We start from the raw sequence: 16,027 nt of genomic DNA on the forward strand, positions 1-16,027 counted from the left end.
CACATTTTCAGTGCCCTGTTTTAAGATAAGAAAACGCGGGTGAGAACTATGTGCCCCTATCAGTATATTTATCGCATTTTAAGTGCCCTTTTTGCATCAAAACAAATATCATAGACAGTGTGCCAATGAGCATATTGACCCTATGCGAGGTACATGTTCCTCCAATGCCGCATCAATATGTTCTACAGGTTCTGCATCGGGATGTACAATAACAGGTTCGACAGCCGTCAACACCAGATCTACATAAAGAAATTTATAATAGGCTCTTATGCATTATCGTAATACCACATTTTCACACATCTACCACATTTTCAGTGCCCTTTTATAGATTCGGAAACATGGGTTAAAATTATGTGCCCCTATATCAGTACATATGGTGCAGGGCCCTTTTCTGAAATTTGGATCCGCAGGAAAAATTAGGTGCCCTCATCAAAATAAAGAACATTCACCCGTTCGAAATGAGAATGACCTTGTTATGAAAATAATGTGCCCCTGATAAATTCTCATCGGAATCATAATCCATTCTAGTGCCGCCAAATACATCAGTTATGATGGGTGGACGAAGTTCTTACAGACTACTGTCTGTCACACCTGCTCTCCGTGCGACGTTTTGGTCCGTAATTACGTGAATAATCGGTTCATCTCTAAAAATTATGCATCAATTTGTTCAGTAAGGAATTTGCATTCAGAAATAAATGATGAAGTGTCATAGATTTGTTTGTATTTTTATCTGTCAGCGATAGTTTACCTGGCATACGCTCGCGTGATGCTGAAAATCTGCATTTATGGCCCATTACGTGGCGCCACCTACTGTATTTTGATATGCTAACGAGCAGGTGATGACGTCACTGTAACGTTTCCGAGCGTCCGCGGAGTTTTTCAGCATTACACGAGCGTATGCTGAGTAAACTATCGCTCATAAATGACAACAAAAACACCTTTAGTAAAAATTGGTGTTTATTTCTAAATTTCTAAGTCCCCACTTAACAATTTGATGTGTAATAAAGGTAGATAAACGGTTTACTAATGAAATTACGGACCAAAACGTCGCACGGAGAGTAGGTGTGACGGACAGTAGGCCTACTAGTAGTAATATGGCCTTCGTTCGACGAACGAATTCTGTCGTGTTTTAACGTCAAAATTTCCATCTGATCACTATCTTTACCTGAACAAATCTGTAATTTTTGCAGTTTTCGACGCCGCCGCAACATTTTCCTGCTTTTTTCGTTTTCCATATCTTTCTTTTGGCGGCATATTCAGAGAAAGTTAATAAAAAAATTTCTTATAACTTCAGCTAGCGAGAGTTGCCATGTTGCGTACCGAAACGCGGCCCCGGACATAGACACCGGACAACGCGAGGCGGCAAATAGCCGACGTGCGAGCACCGGATTTTTCAGCAGCGCGTTTTTAAAAAGGGCACTTGTCCAAAAAGGGGTGGGTTCGAACCCAAGGAACCCACCCCCTGTATCCGCGCCTGATATCGTGACCCATATACCGAGCCAGGAGATCCAATTCATGGTTTTTCAAATTTAAAATCTGCGACATAGTACCCATGTGTTTTCGCAATCTTGTGGATGTCAATAACTCTGGCTTCTTAGCCCCGCATTCATGTGCATACAATCGCAAACAATCAGCACCACGAATTTCATTCAATGATGCACCATATGGGCGTGCAAATATGTATGGATTTCTGTCGGAGACTCTCACCACGGACCGCAGATCAATCAAAATATCATTATACTTCGTCACAGTTTGTGTCAAAATAACTGGCACATGGCTACCCCACTTACCGATAACGCTGATATGTGTTAGTTCTTTGCACAGGTGTTTTTCACATTCATATTCATATTCATCTTCATGAGTTTTTATGAACTTGATAACTAGTGCCTCTCCCAAGAGCATGACCAACTGCTTAAGCTAAAGATGGCACCTTGTAGACACCATGTTGTGGATCAAAATCCTGCCTTTTCCTTTACTGCTCTTACAATGTCATCAAAGCTACATGGCCGTATAACATCAGTACAGGACAATATCTGAAATCTCTCGCAGTTTAAGCACAAGCCTACCAAGTAACCTCATATGCTTTTTTAATGAAGAAAACTTGTTTTTTTTTCTATTGTGTTTGGACAATGACCTTTTTGCGACATCTTTTTTCAGGACATCTGTTTTAGCAACCATTGATACATCATCATGCTGCAATGTATCAAGTAATTCAGCTAAGCCTCATCTTGACAACCAGGTAACATTGATGCAGCTTCCGTCTGCACTCGAACTCTCTTTTTGGAATGGCTAACTGGTTTCGCCGGACATTTTCCACAGTGTCGCCACAAACTTGCTCTTTTGTAATATCCTCTGCAGTGTGGACAAGGCAAGTAATCTGATGGCGTGGAGCTTATGCCATAGAAAATCAGCGTTTTTGTACAGAGGTAAACTGAACTATGCATTTCTTGAATATAAGGCTACCAACGATGAAAGCGATGTATTATTATTGCTTTTTATTCTTTTTCTGTTTTTTTTGCTTTTGCTAGATATACTTATACTCGCATGCCATCATGTTTGTTGCCGAAACCAAAGTGGACATGACCATTTTCATTGCTCCGAGTGTTTGGCCATCATATCGCGGAGAGAAAATATCGAAACACATCTAGTCGTATGTAATAAAACAGTCGTATCCGTCAACGAAGTACCAAATCCGCGCTCTGCTGCAGTCGTATCCGTCAACGAAGTACCGAATCCGCGCTCTTCAGCAGTCGTATCCGTCAACGAAGTACCGAATCCGCGCTCTGCAGAAGTCGTATCCGTCTACGAAGTACCGAATCCGCGCTCTGCAGCAGTCGTATCCAACGAAGTACCGAATCCGCGCTTAGAAACAGTCGTATCCGTCAATGAAATGCCGAACCCACGCTCTGCAGCAGTCGTATCCAACGAAGTACCGAATCCGCGCTTAGAAACAGTCGTATCCGTCAATGAAATGCCGAACCCTAAATGGGACAATGTGAAATTTACACATTGCAATGCTACCATTAGGTATAGAAAAAATATAAAGAAGCATATGGCACAGCATTCACCTGCAATTATTGATTCCAACAGACACCACCCCGGGTGTCGACCCCAATCGGGGAATATTTTTGATCGCGAATTCTATGCACGGAGCGGGATACCCCATCCATGTGATTGCAAGGGCATCGCCGCCTGCAATGTTCAGTTGCGAAAACGACACGTGCATCTCGGCATCAGAAGCGTCTGCACGAGGTGGCAATAATGCATACCAGAGTCCACACGTCAAAAGTGCTACTCACGCCCTTCCATATGTAAATACACAGTTAAAAAACGACAGTTTAGAGTCACTTGCACATAGATAAATTATTGGAATAGATAGCAAAAATGCTTGTCCAGTGCGTTCACAGTTGGCATTGCAAAAAAGGCTCCATTGATCAGTGTATGGATGAGAAGTGAACGCTTTATCCATATGTCAATATTTTGCGGAGAAATACGATCATGGAGTCGGCATGGTAGATGTGTCATTTCGTTCGATCGGAAAGCATAACAATTAAATTGTAAATGCTCATCAGGAAAGGCTGTATCCACAAGTCTATTGCAAAGTGGTTTTCATTGCAATCAAATCTGGCATTCACCGACGTGAAATCCAATAATCTGGACACCAAGACGCTGACCATTCCATCGACAATTCATACCCGCCACAGGGTCAACTTTTGGACGAATTGTCACATTATTTACGCAATTACAAGCGAATCCCGGTTATCCCGGGACATGTACAATCCCCAAGCCAAATCACGCAGATTAGACTTCGCAAAAATCGTTGCCATAAATGTGGATGTGAACTGCACGAACACAGATTTACGTTTCGCGGGGAAATTGTCGATATTATTGCCATTCACATAAGTTATTTTGATTGGATTATTTAATGGATTTATTTAATTGAGTCGAAAATCATGCATTTAAAATGTTGTCTTATCTAATCATATAATGTTCAATGACACTGTTTTTTTAAGATATTGAAGTATACGTTCGGCAATGTCGACAATGAGGTCATTGGTTTTGATATCAGGAGCACGATGAGGGAATTCATATCTTCGACGGCAGTTTGTTGTTGTCGACTCGTTTATGTCTGTGGTTACGAGCTGGTTTGATGGTAAGTATCAACCTCACTGTAAAGTTCAAATATGACTTTGTTAATTCTATTGTTCATGAAATTTTATGTCTTATAATTTCAGAATCATACAGCAGTAGGTCGTTTGGTGTCAATCATAGAGGAAACATCGAACATAAAAACTCAACCAACAGGCTCAATGGTAAGGCATAAATCAAGTTTTAGCAGATCAGACAAATATGTTTGTTTCTACCAACGGACGTCATTCATCCGCGTTATTTTCTATTGCAGCTGCAGAATTAGAGCCAACAGACGACTGCACGGATGATGCAAATATTGATTCGTTTTAATTGCAAGTGGAAACTGATATAATCAATCAATCAAGCAAAGGTAGCATTTTCAACATTAGAAGGTAGCCACATTTATCTCAAATAGTGGCTACAGCAATCGTTTGTACATATTTAAGGTTGCATGGCAAACAAGATAGTAGCCCCAAACTTTAGTAACTGGGCGCCATGGATCGTAAAAGTAGAAGCGGTGATACCGCTGTAAATACAGAGTACAAAAAATACAACTGTTTGCATGTCCCAAGACGACAACAATGATGAAGACAATGAATTGACGATAACCACCGAACAGATATTACATTTGATGTACGACACTGTGGTAAGGAGTTAACAGACCTAGATTATGACTAAATAATTCTTACCTACAATGGCAAGATGGAATAAGCGCTATTATTACAGTACAAGACATTCAGAAAGCATGCAGAAGCATCGGAATAAAAAAGACCGGATCGAAAACGGGTATGCTTAAAATGCTTTAAAGCAAGGTCTATGGTAACAATAGTACTATGAAAAGTTAGTTAAACTATGAGGAGCATCAGGTAAGGAACAATGTTCGTTGTTTCTCCGAACTTAAATATAAAGTTCGTTCGAATAATATGACTTTATTTTTATTGTCAGGTGGTTGGCTTGCTGTAACATGTCCACATCGAGTGGCCTACGGTATTAAGGTGTTACTTGGTGGAGAAGGGGCGAGAGATCACGTACACATGATACTTTCCATGAAGCACCAGCCGACTGTTGTAATAAGTGACTTGGCTGGGATAGTAGCAAAACACGGCAATCAACGCACTTCGAATATGTTTCATCCTAACGAAGGCCGTCTGTTAGAACCAACCGAGGAAAATATCACAGCGGCCAAAAACAAAGAAACTAGACATTGATATACCCTATTTAAGACACTTGAAATATGAACAGTTGTCAACCATGATTATGTAAATAATACAGGTGGCCATCCAATCACTCGTACAACGGATACCTACGTATTTTCAATCGTTTTCACGAAACTAACACCAGCGTCGAGAAAGATATTTTGAGACGGATGAACCATGTGCGCCAGTTACGTGGTTGGCTAAATAGCGAATCGCAAGAACAGATTAATTCTCTGATAAAAAAGAAAATTTTTTTCTCGACGTGATGGGTGCTGCAAAACACGTTTTCGTGCTGCGACTCATTATTCACTTCTGGAACGTTCGAATCAATTGTGATGCGGAGCATTTACTTGAGAAAAGAACGGAGCAAGTGTCATCGATTGATCCGTATGGAAGAATAAAGTTCGATATAGGCATAAACTCGGGTACGTTAAAAGTCAATACGTAAATATATTCTTTGCTTATGTCACTTTCAAGAATCATGTATAACACATCATTACAGTCAACGTCCAGTTACTGCGGATACACGAAATGATAGTCCAATAACTGCGGATACACGAAATGAAACAAACACGAACTCACATGTAACATTTTTTGCAATATTTACACTTCAAAATACTATAACGTCGTTGTTACCAGTCTTGCCGAAGCAGAGAGATTTCTTAGACATTTGCACTCAGTTCCATGTGTAGCGGTTGTAGTGTAAACATAAAAAAAAAAGTAATTCAGGTAGTGACTGCTGTTGTCCATAGGTAGCGTAGTCGTAGTCACTCTGCTGTGCCGGGGCGCTCGCTACACGGGTCCGCCTGGGTCGACCGCACTCGGGTAGTGAATACGGCAAGGAGACTTGTCTTCCCCAGGAAAGTAAATGATATAAAATATGTAGAATCGGTTCCTCTATTAAAAAATGTCGCTAAAAAGGGCGCTTAAGCAGTACGCTCTCCTCCAAACAGTCGCCTCCCTACTCCACGTAGCCTTAATCTGTGTGGCCAATACAGACCCCCCAACCCGCTCTCCTCAGAGTAATCCGCTTTAGGGGCTTTCCTCGGACGAAACTCGCAGTGTTGATTACTCGGCGGATATGGCTACCCCCATTCCAAGTGCCCTCTCGCACATAGCTGTCCCCCGTCATCTCAGGAGCTAATTGCGACTCATGCCAGATCTGTCAAACTAGTCGTATGCATAAGTGTTGTCCGTAGCGACGGTCAATAGGGGAACGATCCTCACGTAGAACTAAATGGGTTCGATGCAGCAGGAAAACAAACAGAAATCCTCGTCCTTCCTTCCAGTGCCGGCGAATCAAATAAACGCAAGATTCGAAGTTTGATTGGAATGTAGTACGAATTATTAAATATATATATTTTCTTATAATACAAAGTTCATCGTTCTTGATGCCAAGGGGACATCATGTCCACACGCAAAACACCTTGATTATTTACATTTCGATATATAAAAAGAATGTGCCCTTCGTGGCTTGCAAAGCCTTGGTACAGTCAATGTACGGTAGCATACAAAGGAGACGACCGAACGTCAAATAGAAGCGGTGGCGCGGCGGACTCCGGTGTGTATCTAATATAACTTAGGTCTCAGTAAACGAGCGTCGAAGCGAATCAACGATTAAGATGTTAACGACGAAGCGTCAAGTAGTTAACGACGAGCGTTGTCGTTAATCAACGATAAGAATTATACGACGGAGCGTCAAATAGTCAACGACGAACGTTGTCTTCAATCAACGATAAGAATTATACGACGGAGCGTCAAATAGTTAACGACGAGCGTGGTCGTTAATCAACGATAGGAATTATACGACGGAGCGTCAAATAGTTAACGACGAGCGTTGTCTTCAATCAACGATAAGAATTATACGACGGAGCGTCAAATAGTTAACGACGAGCGTTGTCTTCAATCAACGATAAGAATTATACGACGGAGCGTCAAATAGTTAACGACGAGCGTTGTCTTCAATCAACGATAAGAATTACACGACGGAACGTCAAATAGTTAACGACGAGCGTTGTCGTTAATCAACGACTGCGCGCCAAATTCAAAATGTCGGTGACGCGAACTCAAAGAGTCGAAATTCAGAGGCGACGTCAAGAAGATGAAACGACCGCGCGTTCGTTCAAAAAAGGAATTACTGAATACAGGTGATTTTCATGGTCAGCAGAAACGACATCTCGGAGTAAAATTACGGAAATAGCACAGAAGATATACCATACTATTATTATTACTATTACTAATTACAGCGACGAGAGCGTTAAGTTGGCATCGTCAGAGGATTGAATTTAAACAGACGATGAACTGACGGAGAATTTACAATATTTACAGGATTGTAAGTGACGAGTTTATCGGCAGCCCATGGCCGACGACTACACGACCCCCGGGTGCGTCGGCACTCGGGACTCACTGAGGGCGGGATGTCAAAAACCACTGAAGCGATCCCGGGGTCAGACGACCCGGAGGCCCGTGTCTTAATTAGAGAGTAAAATTGTCTTCTTACATGATCTGTACGATTTACAGCGTCCGATTCGTAAAACGGCGAAGAGGCAGCAAGAAGAGTTTCTAATGTGGCTCTGCCAGAGCCAAGTTGCCAATGAGCGCGATTGCGCCAAATTTATAGTTTTAATGCGGTCAACGCACGCGGTGATTGGTCAAGCGTGACGAGCAGTGATACGATCCGCGGACAAAGTAGAGCACGCGAAATCATTCGACCGTGACGAATGATAAAACCCTAAATAAAGACTTCATACGCGAGAAATAGAATTGGGACATTCTACAAAAAATGTGAAATTTATGTGCATGCACAATTGATAGATACTGATTGGTTCAAATGGTGACATTGAACCAAATAACTATTGACGGGAGACTGTTTGACACATTTAGCAATTGTTTTTGACCTTATGACCCACCCGCTTAATATAAGGGGACCATTTACCCCCCAAATGTCCTTGGAGTTACTGTGTGCATTATTGTGGTTTATTCATTCGCAGATTTCCTAGCTGTAATTCAATCATAGTAAAATCACTAATCTTAATGGTGATATGTCCCTAGGTGTGTTATTTAAGGAGATATATTTGTTTAAGATACATCGACATTCCTTACCTGTAAAAAATTACTTTAATTTATTGTGCTAGATAAAATGTCTTTGGGGTTACTCACCTCAAAAAATCAACCTGTGGCAAGCATATATTCATTCAACCATAAAGTTTTGGCGGGACAGATGGCGCTTCTTAAACCCGTACAGAAAGAAGGCAACGTGGAAATTTCTGTAAGTTCATGTTTTCCAAAAATCTTTATAAATGTCCGGGTTTAGAACTGTGAAAGTTAATGCTGTCTTTGGTGTTATCAATATAGCTTCTATAGAATTCATTTTTAAGTTTACAAAATAACTTTGTACATATTATTGATTGATTTATATAAAGGTTTTCTCAGAATCATCACGCCTCCATTAATACGGTGCTGCATTAGGTGCATTCTCGTAGGTTTTGTCCTCGGTGTAGACTGTCTTTGGGGTAACCGAAATACAGGTTGATATTGGTAACACCAAAGACACTAGGTAACAACAAAGACACAAAAGATAGATCTTGTTTTCTACTGGCCTTTTCTAATGTGTTTTAATAAGCAATGAAAGAATGTTAAAGATATTTTTGAAATTAATTAGTCTTATTATATATTTCAGTAACTTTCCACAAGGCATACCGATTTTATTGTAAGGGAGCCATGCCTCTCTCTGCAAAAGAAAAAATGCGGCGCTATAGGGAGAAACGAAATGCTGATCCGCAGCGCCGAACTCAATAGTTGGATGATCGGAAACGAAAATACAAAGAAGATAAACTCTACACGCCAATTGATCATTTAAGCGAAAGGGAGGCAAGGAAAACTCGGAGGAAGTGGAGAAGATCAAAACGTCAATATCGAACTCAGTTAAAAAGTCGAAATGAAATCCTCACTCCACCAAGTACCCCTGATAACCCAATTCCAGGGCCATCAAGGTAAGTTTATAGCACCAACATTTCACCTAACGTTTTAGATACAAAAATAGAGACAGAGACTTTTAAGAGTATTTTCAAGATGATCTGCTCTATATTTCCAGAGCTACTTCACAGCATAAAATCATGCGTAATAGCAGTACCGATCTTCATGTTTGAACGACCTTCATGCCGACTTTTTAACTGAGCAAACATATTCATCATTAAGACCAATAAAAACATAATTTCGTTGTATTTTCAGGCAATCCCAACAAGGATTGAGAAGTCGACGAAAGGCTTTGACAGACATGAAACGTCAAAATGAAAAGTTAACTGAACAATTAATGAAACAAAAACGAAAGTGCAATGCCCTACGAATGAAATTAAGTCGACTTAACAGACCTTCAGGCCCAAGTACGCCGAGAACAAAAGCTAGAATGTTGCTGAAAGAAAATGACAGAAATGCAGTGAAAAAGCGTTTGACGATGTATTATGTGCTGAAGGATTCACGCAACAATAAAGAACATCGTAAAAAAGAACTTATCAAAAGAAAGTATTCGTTGACATTCATAAGAAAATACAAACTTCTCAGTCTTTTTCGAAAAGAACTTTCGTTAAGCAATAGAGTGTTAGCTACTGAGAACTGCCCAAATAATGTGCGCCGGAAATCAGAAAAGGCATTGCAAACTAGGGAAACAATTAGAAGGTATTTTGAAAGAGATGATGTAAGCAGAATGACTGCTGGGAAAAAGCAAACGATAACACTCAAGAAACTAAAAAAGCAACGTCGAATCCTCAATGATTCCCTGCGCATTCTCTACGCAAAATTCGTTTCGGAGCATGGTTACGTATCTTACAGTTACTTTTGTAGGCTCCGGCCATTTTGGGTGCTCCCTCCTACCGAGAAAGACAGAGAAACGTGTCAATGTAAAGTTCACGAAAACATGCGTTATATGGTGGAGAAACTGCATCAAATTGGTATAATTCCCGAGAAAGATCTGCACAGTGTTTACAAGGATCTGGTGTGTGATGAGAAGAGCAAGGCCTGTGCATATGGTGAATGTAAAAGGTGTGTCCATTTTAGCGTCACCAAAATGCGCATGCCAACCACAGAAAATGTGACTTATGAAAAATGAGTGTCTAAAACGAATAATTACGGATCGAAGATTGTTGCGAAAGAAATGATATCGGCAACTGAAGAGGAATTGATGGTTGAAATTGAATCATTTTTGGAAAGATTTAAGCGGCACATTTTTAATATATTTAACCAACTAGCTGTATACAAATCTCTGCGGGAAAACCTGAAGGAAAATCAAGCATTAATTCATTGTGACTTTTCTGAAAACTATGTTTGCAAGTACGCTACAGAAATACAGTCAGCACATTTTGGTGGCTCCCACGCTCAGGTGTCTTTGCACACTGGTGTAGTCTATCTGAAAAACCAACTTGGAATGTCATTTTGTACAATTTCCGACAACACAAAACATGATCCTGTTGCGATCTGGTGCCATTTGAAGCCAGTATTAGAAAAACTGAAAGCAGATCACCCACAGATTTCACATCTTGAAATATTTAGCGACGGACCGACAACTCAGTATCGACAGAAGGCGAATTTCTTTTTGATGACAACAGAGCCAAAAAAGTACGGGGTTCAACAGATTCGTTGGCATTTCTTAGAATCTGGCCATGGAAAGGGGGCCGCCGACGGTATTGGAGCGGCCGTTAAAAGATCAGCTGATGCGCTAGTAAAAGGCGGACATGATATTCAAGATGCTTTTAAAATGTTCCGGTTATTGAATGAAGGAAAGTCTGCAGTGAAGCTATTCTTCGTTGATGGCAAGAATATTGACAAAAAAGCCACCACTTTTGAGCAGGAACTTACAAAAAACCCTTTGAAACCTGTACCGGGAACAATGAGGATACACGAGATACATGTAGTGTCGGAAGGAGTGATAGCTGTGCGTGATATAAGCTGTATTTGTTCCTCTGAGAAAGTTTGCCAATGTTTTGGGCTCCATACAGAATCTTTACTGAAAGACGGAAAGGCTGAGCAACCAAAGACATCAAGCGCTCAACTAACTGATAACAGCAGTAATATTGTCATTATAAAGGAGTCTGATGTAGGTAGATGGTGTGTTGTCCAATATCATTTTGATGGGTACTTGTATCCTGGTCAGATAGTTTCTGTAGATGAAGAAGATGGGGGCTGTGAAGTTCGCTGTATGCACCGAAAAGGTGTTAATAAATTCTACAATCCGCCGATAGATGATATTACTTATTACGACAATAGGGATGTCATAATATTTACTAGAGAACCTGTTTTAGATGCAAGGGGAAGGTTTTTTTCACTTGAAAAATCTATTTGGGAAAAGATCAGTCATTTAGAGTAATTGTTTCAATTCAAATTAATTACTGTACGCTTCGTATAATTTTTTAGTGTTTGTAGAGGAGTATGTTTTAAAAATTTGTGAAAACTTTTTATTTGTTGCAATGTTCAAAATTGTTATTTATTAAGATGTGAATGTTTGAAAAGTAAAATCGTTTCAAGTTTAATCTGTTCAATGAATCCACCTTTTATGGTACATGGTTAGGTTCGTGAAATGTCTTTGGTGTTACCGTTCGTTTCATAAATTTTTTTCAGTGTTTTTATGTTTCAAAAATTTGTAAAAAATGTTATATAATTTGTTTTAATGTGGAAAAATGTTATCTATTTAGATGTGAATGTTGGAAATGATCATCTTTGAGAAAAATACATTATCGTTTTATCAAAATTAAATCAATACTCCTATGCTTATACGGTTAGGTTCTGTGATGTCCTCGGTGTAGTATGTCTTAGGTGATACCGGCCAGTCCTTGGTGTTACTTATTTTGATTCTTTCATCTTAAAACTTATAGGAAGCCTGTTGAAAATACATTATCTGAAATCTGTTCGCCTACTATAGCTAAAAATGGCAATACATAGTAAATGTCATATAGAACAAGTATTTTGACGCGGTTTCTAATTTATTCTCAAATTTTCTAAAATAGCACTAGTTACAATAGTTTATGAGAACCACATAATCAAAATGATGCCAGATATTCATTAAAAAAACTAATTAATAACATCATACACGTAATACACTAGTAATCCAGAGCGAAATTTTATTTTAAAAATTCCTGAAAGTTTTTTCTGGTAACCATATTGTGCAGTAACACCGAAGACTCGGATCGTCTGGGTGTGTGTTGATGCTCATGCACATCACTTAATGCAAAATGCCCAAGCAGGGAAATTTTTCCCAGATGTAAGCGTACGTAAGAGTATAATTTTCTCCAATTCTCAAATGATTTCACTATTTAAAAAATTATATTATTTTAGAACCCGAATTTCACAATTTTTGTAGAATGTCCGAATTAAGTTCTATAATATTTTAAGATTAACGCGAAAAATGACGACTATAAGACCGATACGGAGATATTTACTAAAAATAAACCGGAGTTAACCGCACCACCGCGAAAACGCTCACACGGAAGTGAGGCGGCGCCAGCGAACGGCGTCGTAAAAACGAGCGTAAACACGAGCAGGGCTGGAGAATTCTCCGGCGACGAGACGGAACCAAAACGGCCCAAAATCAAAGAAGTTGGGTCTCGAATATAAAAAGGAGAACACACACTAATAGGTAGGTGGAGGATAAAAGAATGGCCTGGACAGGCGCCGAAAAATCGCTAATGTCACCGCGATGTGGCGTGGCCAACACCGCGGGGGCCTGCCCAGGTCGTGAAATTGGAATCTGACAGGACTGCCAAAAATCTGTCAGATTGAAATTGAGCCGAAAAGATCCCGAAACATCGCCGCAGAACACCCAGCCCCGTCCCGGAATACGTACATCTAAAAAGAAACAATGAGAAAAGAACAGCTAAAGGCCATTCCGAAATACATAATATAATTTCACCAAAGACCGACATTTTGTGGTCAAACCCACCCCAGATATTGACAATTTTCGCCACACATGCATGTAAATATGTAGTAAATGTTTACATAATATAATTTTACGGGGCCGAGAAATTCGTAAGTATTTCTGTCTGAAAATCCGCTTTAGAAATTCAGTCAAAAATAACTATTGATTTCAAGGATTTATTCACATTTTAACACATAGAACCGGTATTCAATGTATACAGTGCATTGTGATATTCTGTAAATTACATACATACCTACAGCTACATAAATTACTACGCGGACTCAAAATTCATCTTCAACAAATCGATGGTTTTCTTCTTTTTTATTGCTTATTATCCTCTCACATCACACACATACACAAATACGAATTAATTTTTTTTTCGAATTCACGTTTCAACTTACTATAGTGCTTGATGAAAAACATTCAGTAAACAAAACCTAACGAATTTGATCGAGTTTACCAGAAAAATACCAAATATCCATTCAGCATTCATACTTCGTATACGGTGCACTGTTAACTATAGCAACTCCACCTTAATTTGACGATCATCTCTATTAGAAGTGACGTCATCGTGGGGGGTCAGCAGTGTTTTGTGTACAATAGGTTTAGCACGTGGAGTAATTTTTATCTAATTCTATTTATCTAATTTCGTAACCGGAGTTCTAACAACCCCAAAATTCTTCGATCTTTAAATCAGTTCTAACTAATTTCGGCTAGGCACGTGTGCTTAAATCATAACATAGCATAAGCAACAAACTGTGCGAACTGTGATGCGCCGACGGCCCCCACGGCTAGGGCACCATTCTCGAGGTAATCTACCTGTACTGATTTTTTCTAGCACTTTACGTACTTTAAATCCAGACAAGAAAGGAACTCTAGGGTGATAAGCTTTGCACTGGTAACTTTTTCATAATCAAAACCAAGATAATATTTACCGTATACCATTCATCTCTGTAGCGGAACAGCGATTCGTCTAACAATCGCTCGGTTGCAATTCAATGAGAAGTCCTACTCAAAAGTTTTGTCAAGTTCAATGTGTGACCATTGTTCAATGCTAGATCCTTGAATAGATGCACCTACTATCAGGGTCCCAGGTTCAAAGATCTTGTATTATTTTCTTCCTCCTCGTGTACTCTTCCTACCCAGTGACATTGTGGCCGATCCTGATTTTTTGAAATGTAAGCAACAACAAACTTCTTTTGAAATATAGAAAGCATCAACTTTGTGATCCAAGGATGGTACTCTTTTGGCTCATTTGCTAGTTGCTATATCTTTCTAAATCTCGCCTTTTCGCCAACCGTCGGGTGGCCCCAATGCCGCTATAGACCAAATGTCGCCATAAACCGAAGATTTCGCTGTGGAAATAGTAAACGCTTCCTAATTCACTAAACGCATCGAGAATGATTAGTCGTCCATTTTGCTCGTGTCGTCCACAATTCTTGCACGCTGGGTGTAAAGACCTCGTATTTCCTTTTTCCCAATTCACTGTCGATTACCCTGTTGAAAATTGATTCCAGCTTTAAACTGGCCGAATACCATAGCCCTATACTTAGCAGGGATGAAATGCATATGAGAGAAACGTAAACATTTCGGAAAAGTATGCTTTAACAAAATTGTAGCTATTGACATGTTCTATGATTGTGGTGAGTTCTAAGGTCATCGCTTTCTATATGATTTCAAATGTTCACCAAGGTGTGTTGAATATCGGAATTTTCTGTTGGGCATTTCAAACCATTGGCGTGGTGTCTCTGGACCTCTTAGATAAAATTGATATATTTCATCAATTACTTGATGATCTAAATCAGACTTTAATTGTTCTATTTCTTTATTTTTATCAGTTAATTCTTTTTCTAAAGTTCTAATTTTAAAATCTCTTATACTTTTATCATGCGCAATTTTATCAGATGCAAGTCTTATACTAAAAATTTCTCTTATTGCTTTATCAGAAAATATATCTAAATCTTCTAATTCTTGATCTGTTGCATCAAGTAATCCATTCGGTAAAAGTTTTTCAATTGGAACTTTATTTGATTTAAGTTTACTAGTTTTGGAAGTTTTATTCTGTTCAGAAGTTGTTTCTGTTTCTGGATTATCTTTGATTGTTTCAAATAATTCATTAATTCTTTGTTTAAATACTCTTTCATTTTTAATAATTTCTTCTTGTGTTACATCTTCTATTTCATAACGATTTCTTATTCTTTTAATTCTAGATAGGTCTAACCTAAACAAAGTTGATTCTGCTAATATTTTGTTTTGTTTTTTATAAGAGATATCAATATAATAATCATCTTTCAAATGATAATAATATTCACCATCTAATGATTTTAATTCTCTTACTAAATATCTGGCGCCTCTATCATTTATATTATATCCAGATTCTTTAAATACACGTTGAAAATCATACATAAATTCAATATTTTCTAAATTTTGTTTTACTAAATCTGGATTTTCATTTTCAGTAGGTATTCTCGATCTAGTTCTTCTATCAAATTCATCTGTTGATGGGACTTTAGAACCACTATCTGCTAAATTAGAATTATATGCTGATTCATCATCATTATCAATATTAGTTTCATTAAGATTAGCACCTGCATCATTATAATCATCATCAATATATCCTTCATCATTATTTCCCCCGTTTTACAATGGAAAATCTTCTCCGACTTCTGCCATTTACATAATAAAAAAATTAAAATTTAAAATATGATATTCCTCCGATTACAATTCCTATACAAGTTAAAGCTAATTTAGCATTTTCATGGGATATATTATCATCATTAGTTTTAATTATATCAAG

At 38.8% G+C, this 16,027-nt stretch overlaps 1 long non-coding RNA gene across 1 annotated transcript; it reads left to right on the plus strand.

Moving 5' to 3' along the window:
- Window positions 1-4,294: 4,294 nt before the first annotated feature.
- Window positions 4,295-4,754, plus strand: LOC141913831 (uncharacterized). Its single transcript, XR_012620657.1, has 3 exons — window positions 4,295-4,313; window positions 4,403-4,501; window positions 4,578-4,754. It is a non-coding gene; the product is annotated as an uncharacterized LOC141913831 (long non-coding RNA).
- Window positions 4,755-16,027: the final 11,273 nt, after the last annotated feature.

Source organism: Tubulanus polymorphus, chromosome 12, assembly GCF_964204645.1.
Source record: "Tubulanus polymorphus chromosome 12, tnTubPoly1.2, whole genome shotgun sequence".
NCBI classification, from domain to species: domain Eukaryota; kingdom Metazoa; phylum Nemertea; class Palaeonemertea; order Tubulaniformes; family Tubulanidae; genus Tubulanus; species Tubulanus polymorphus.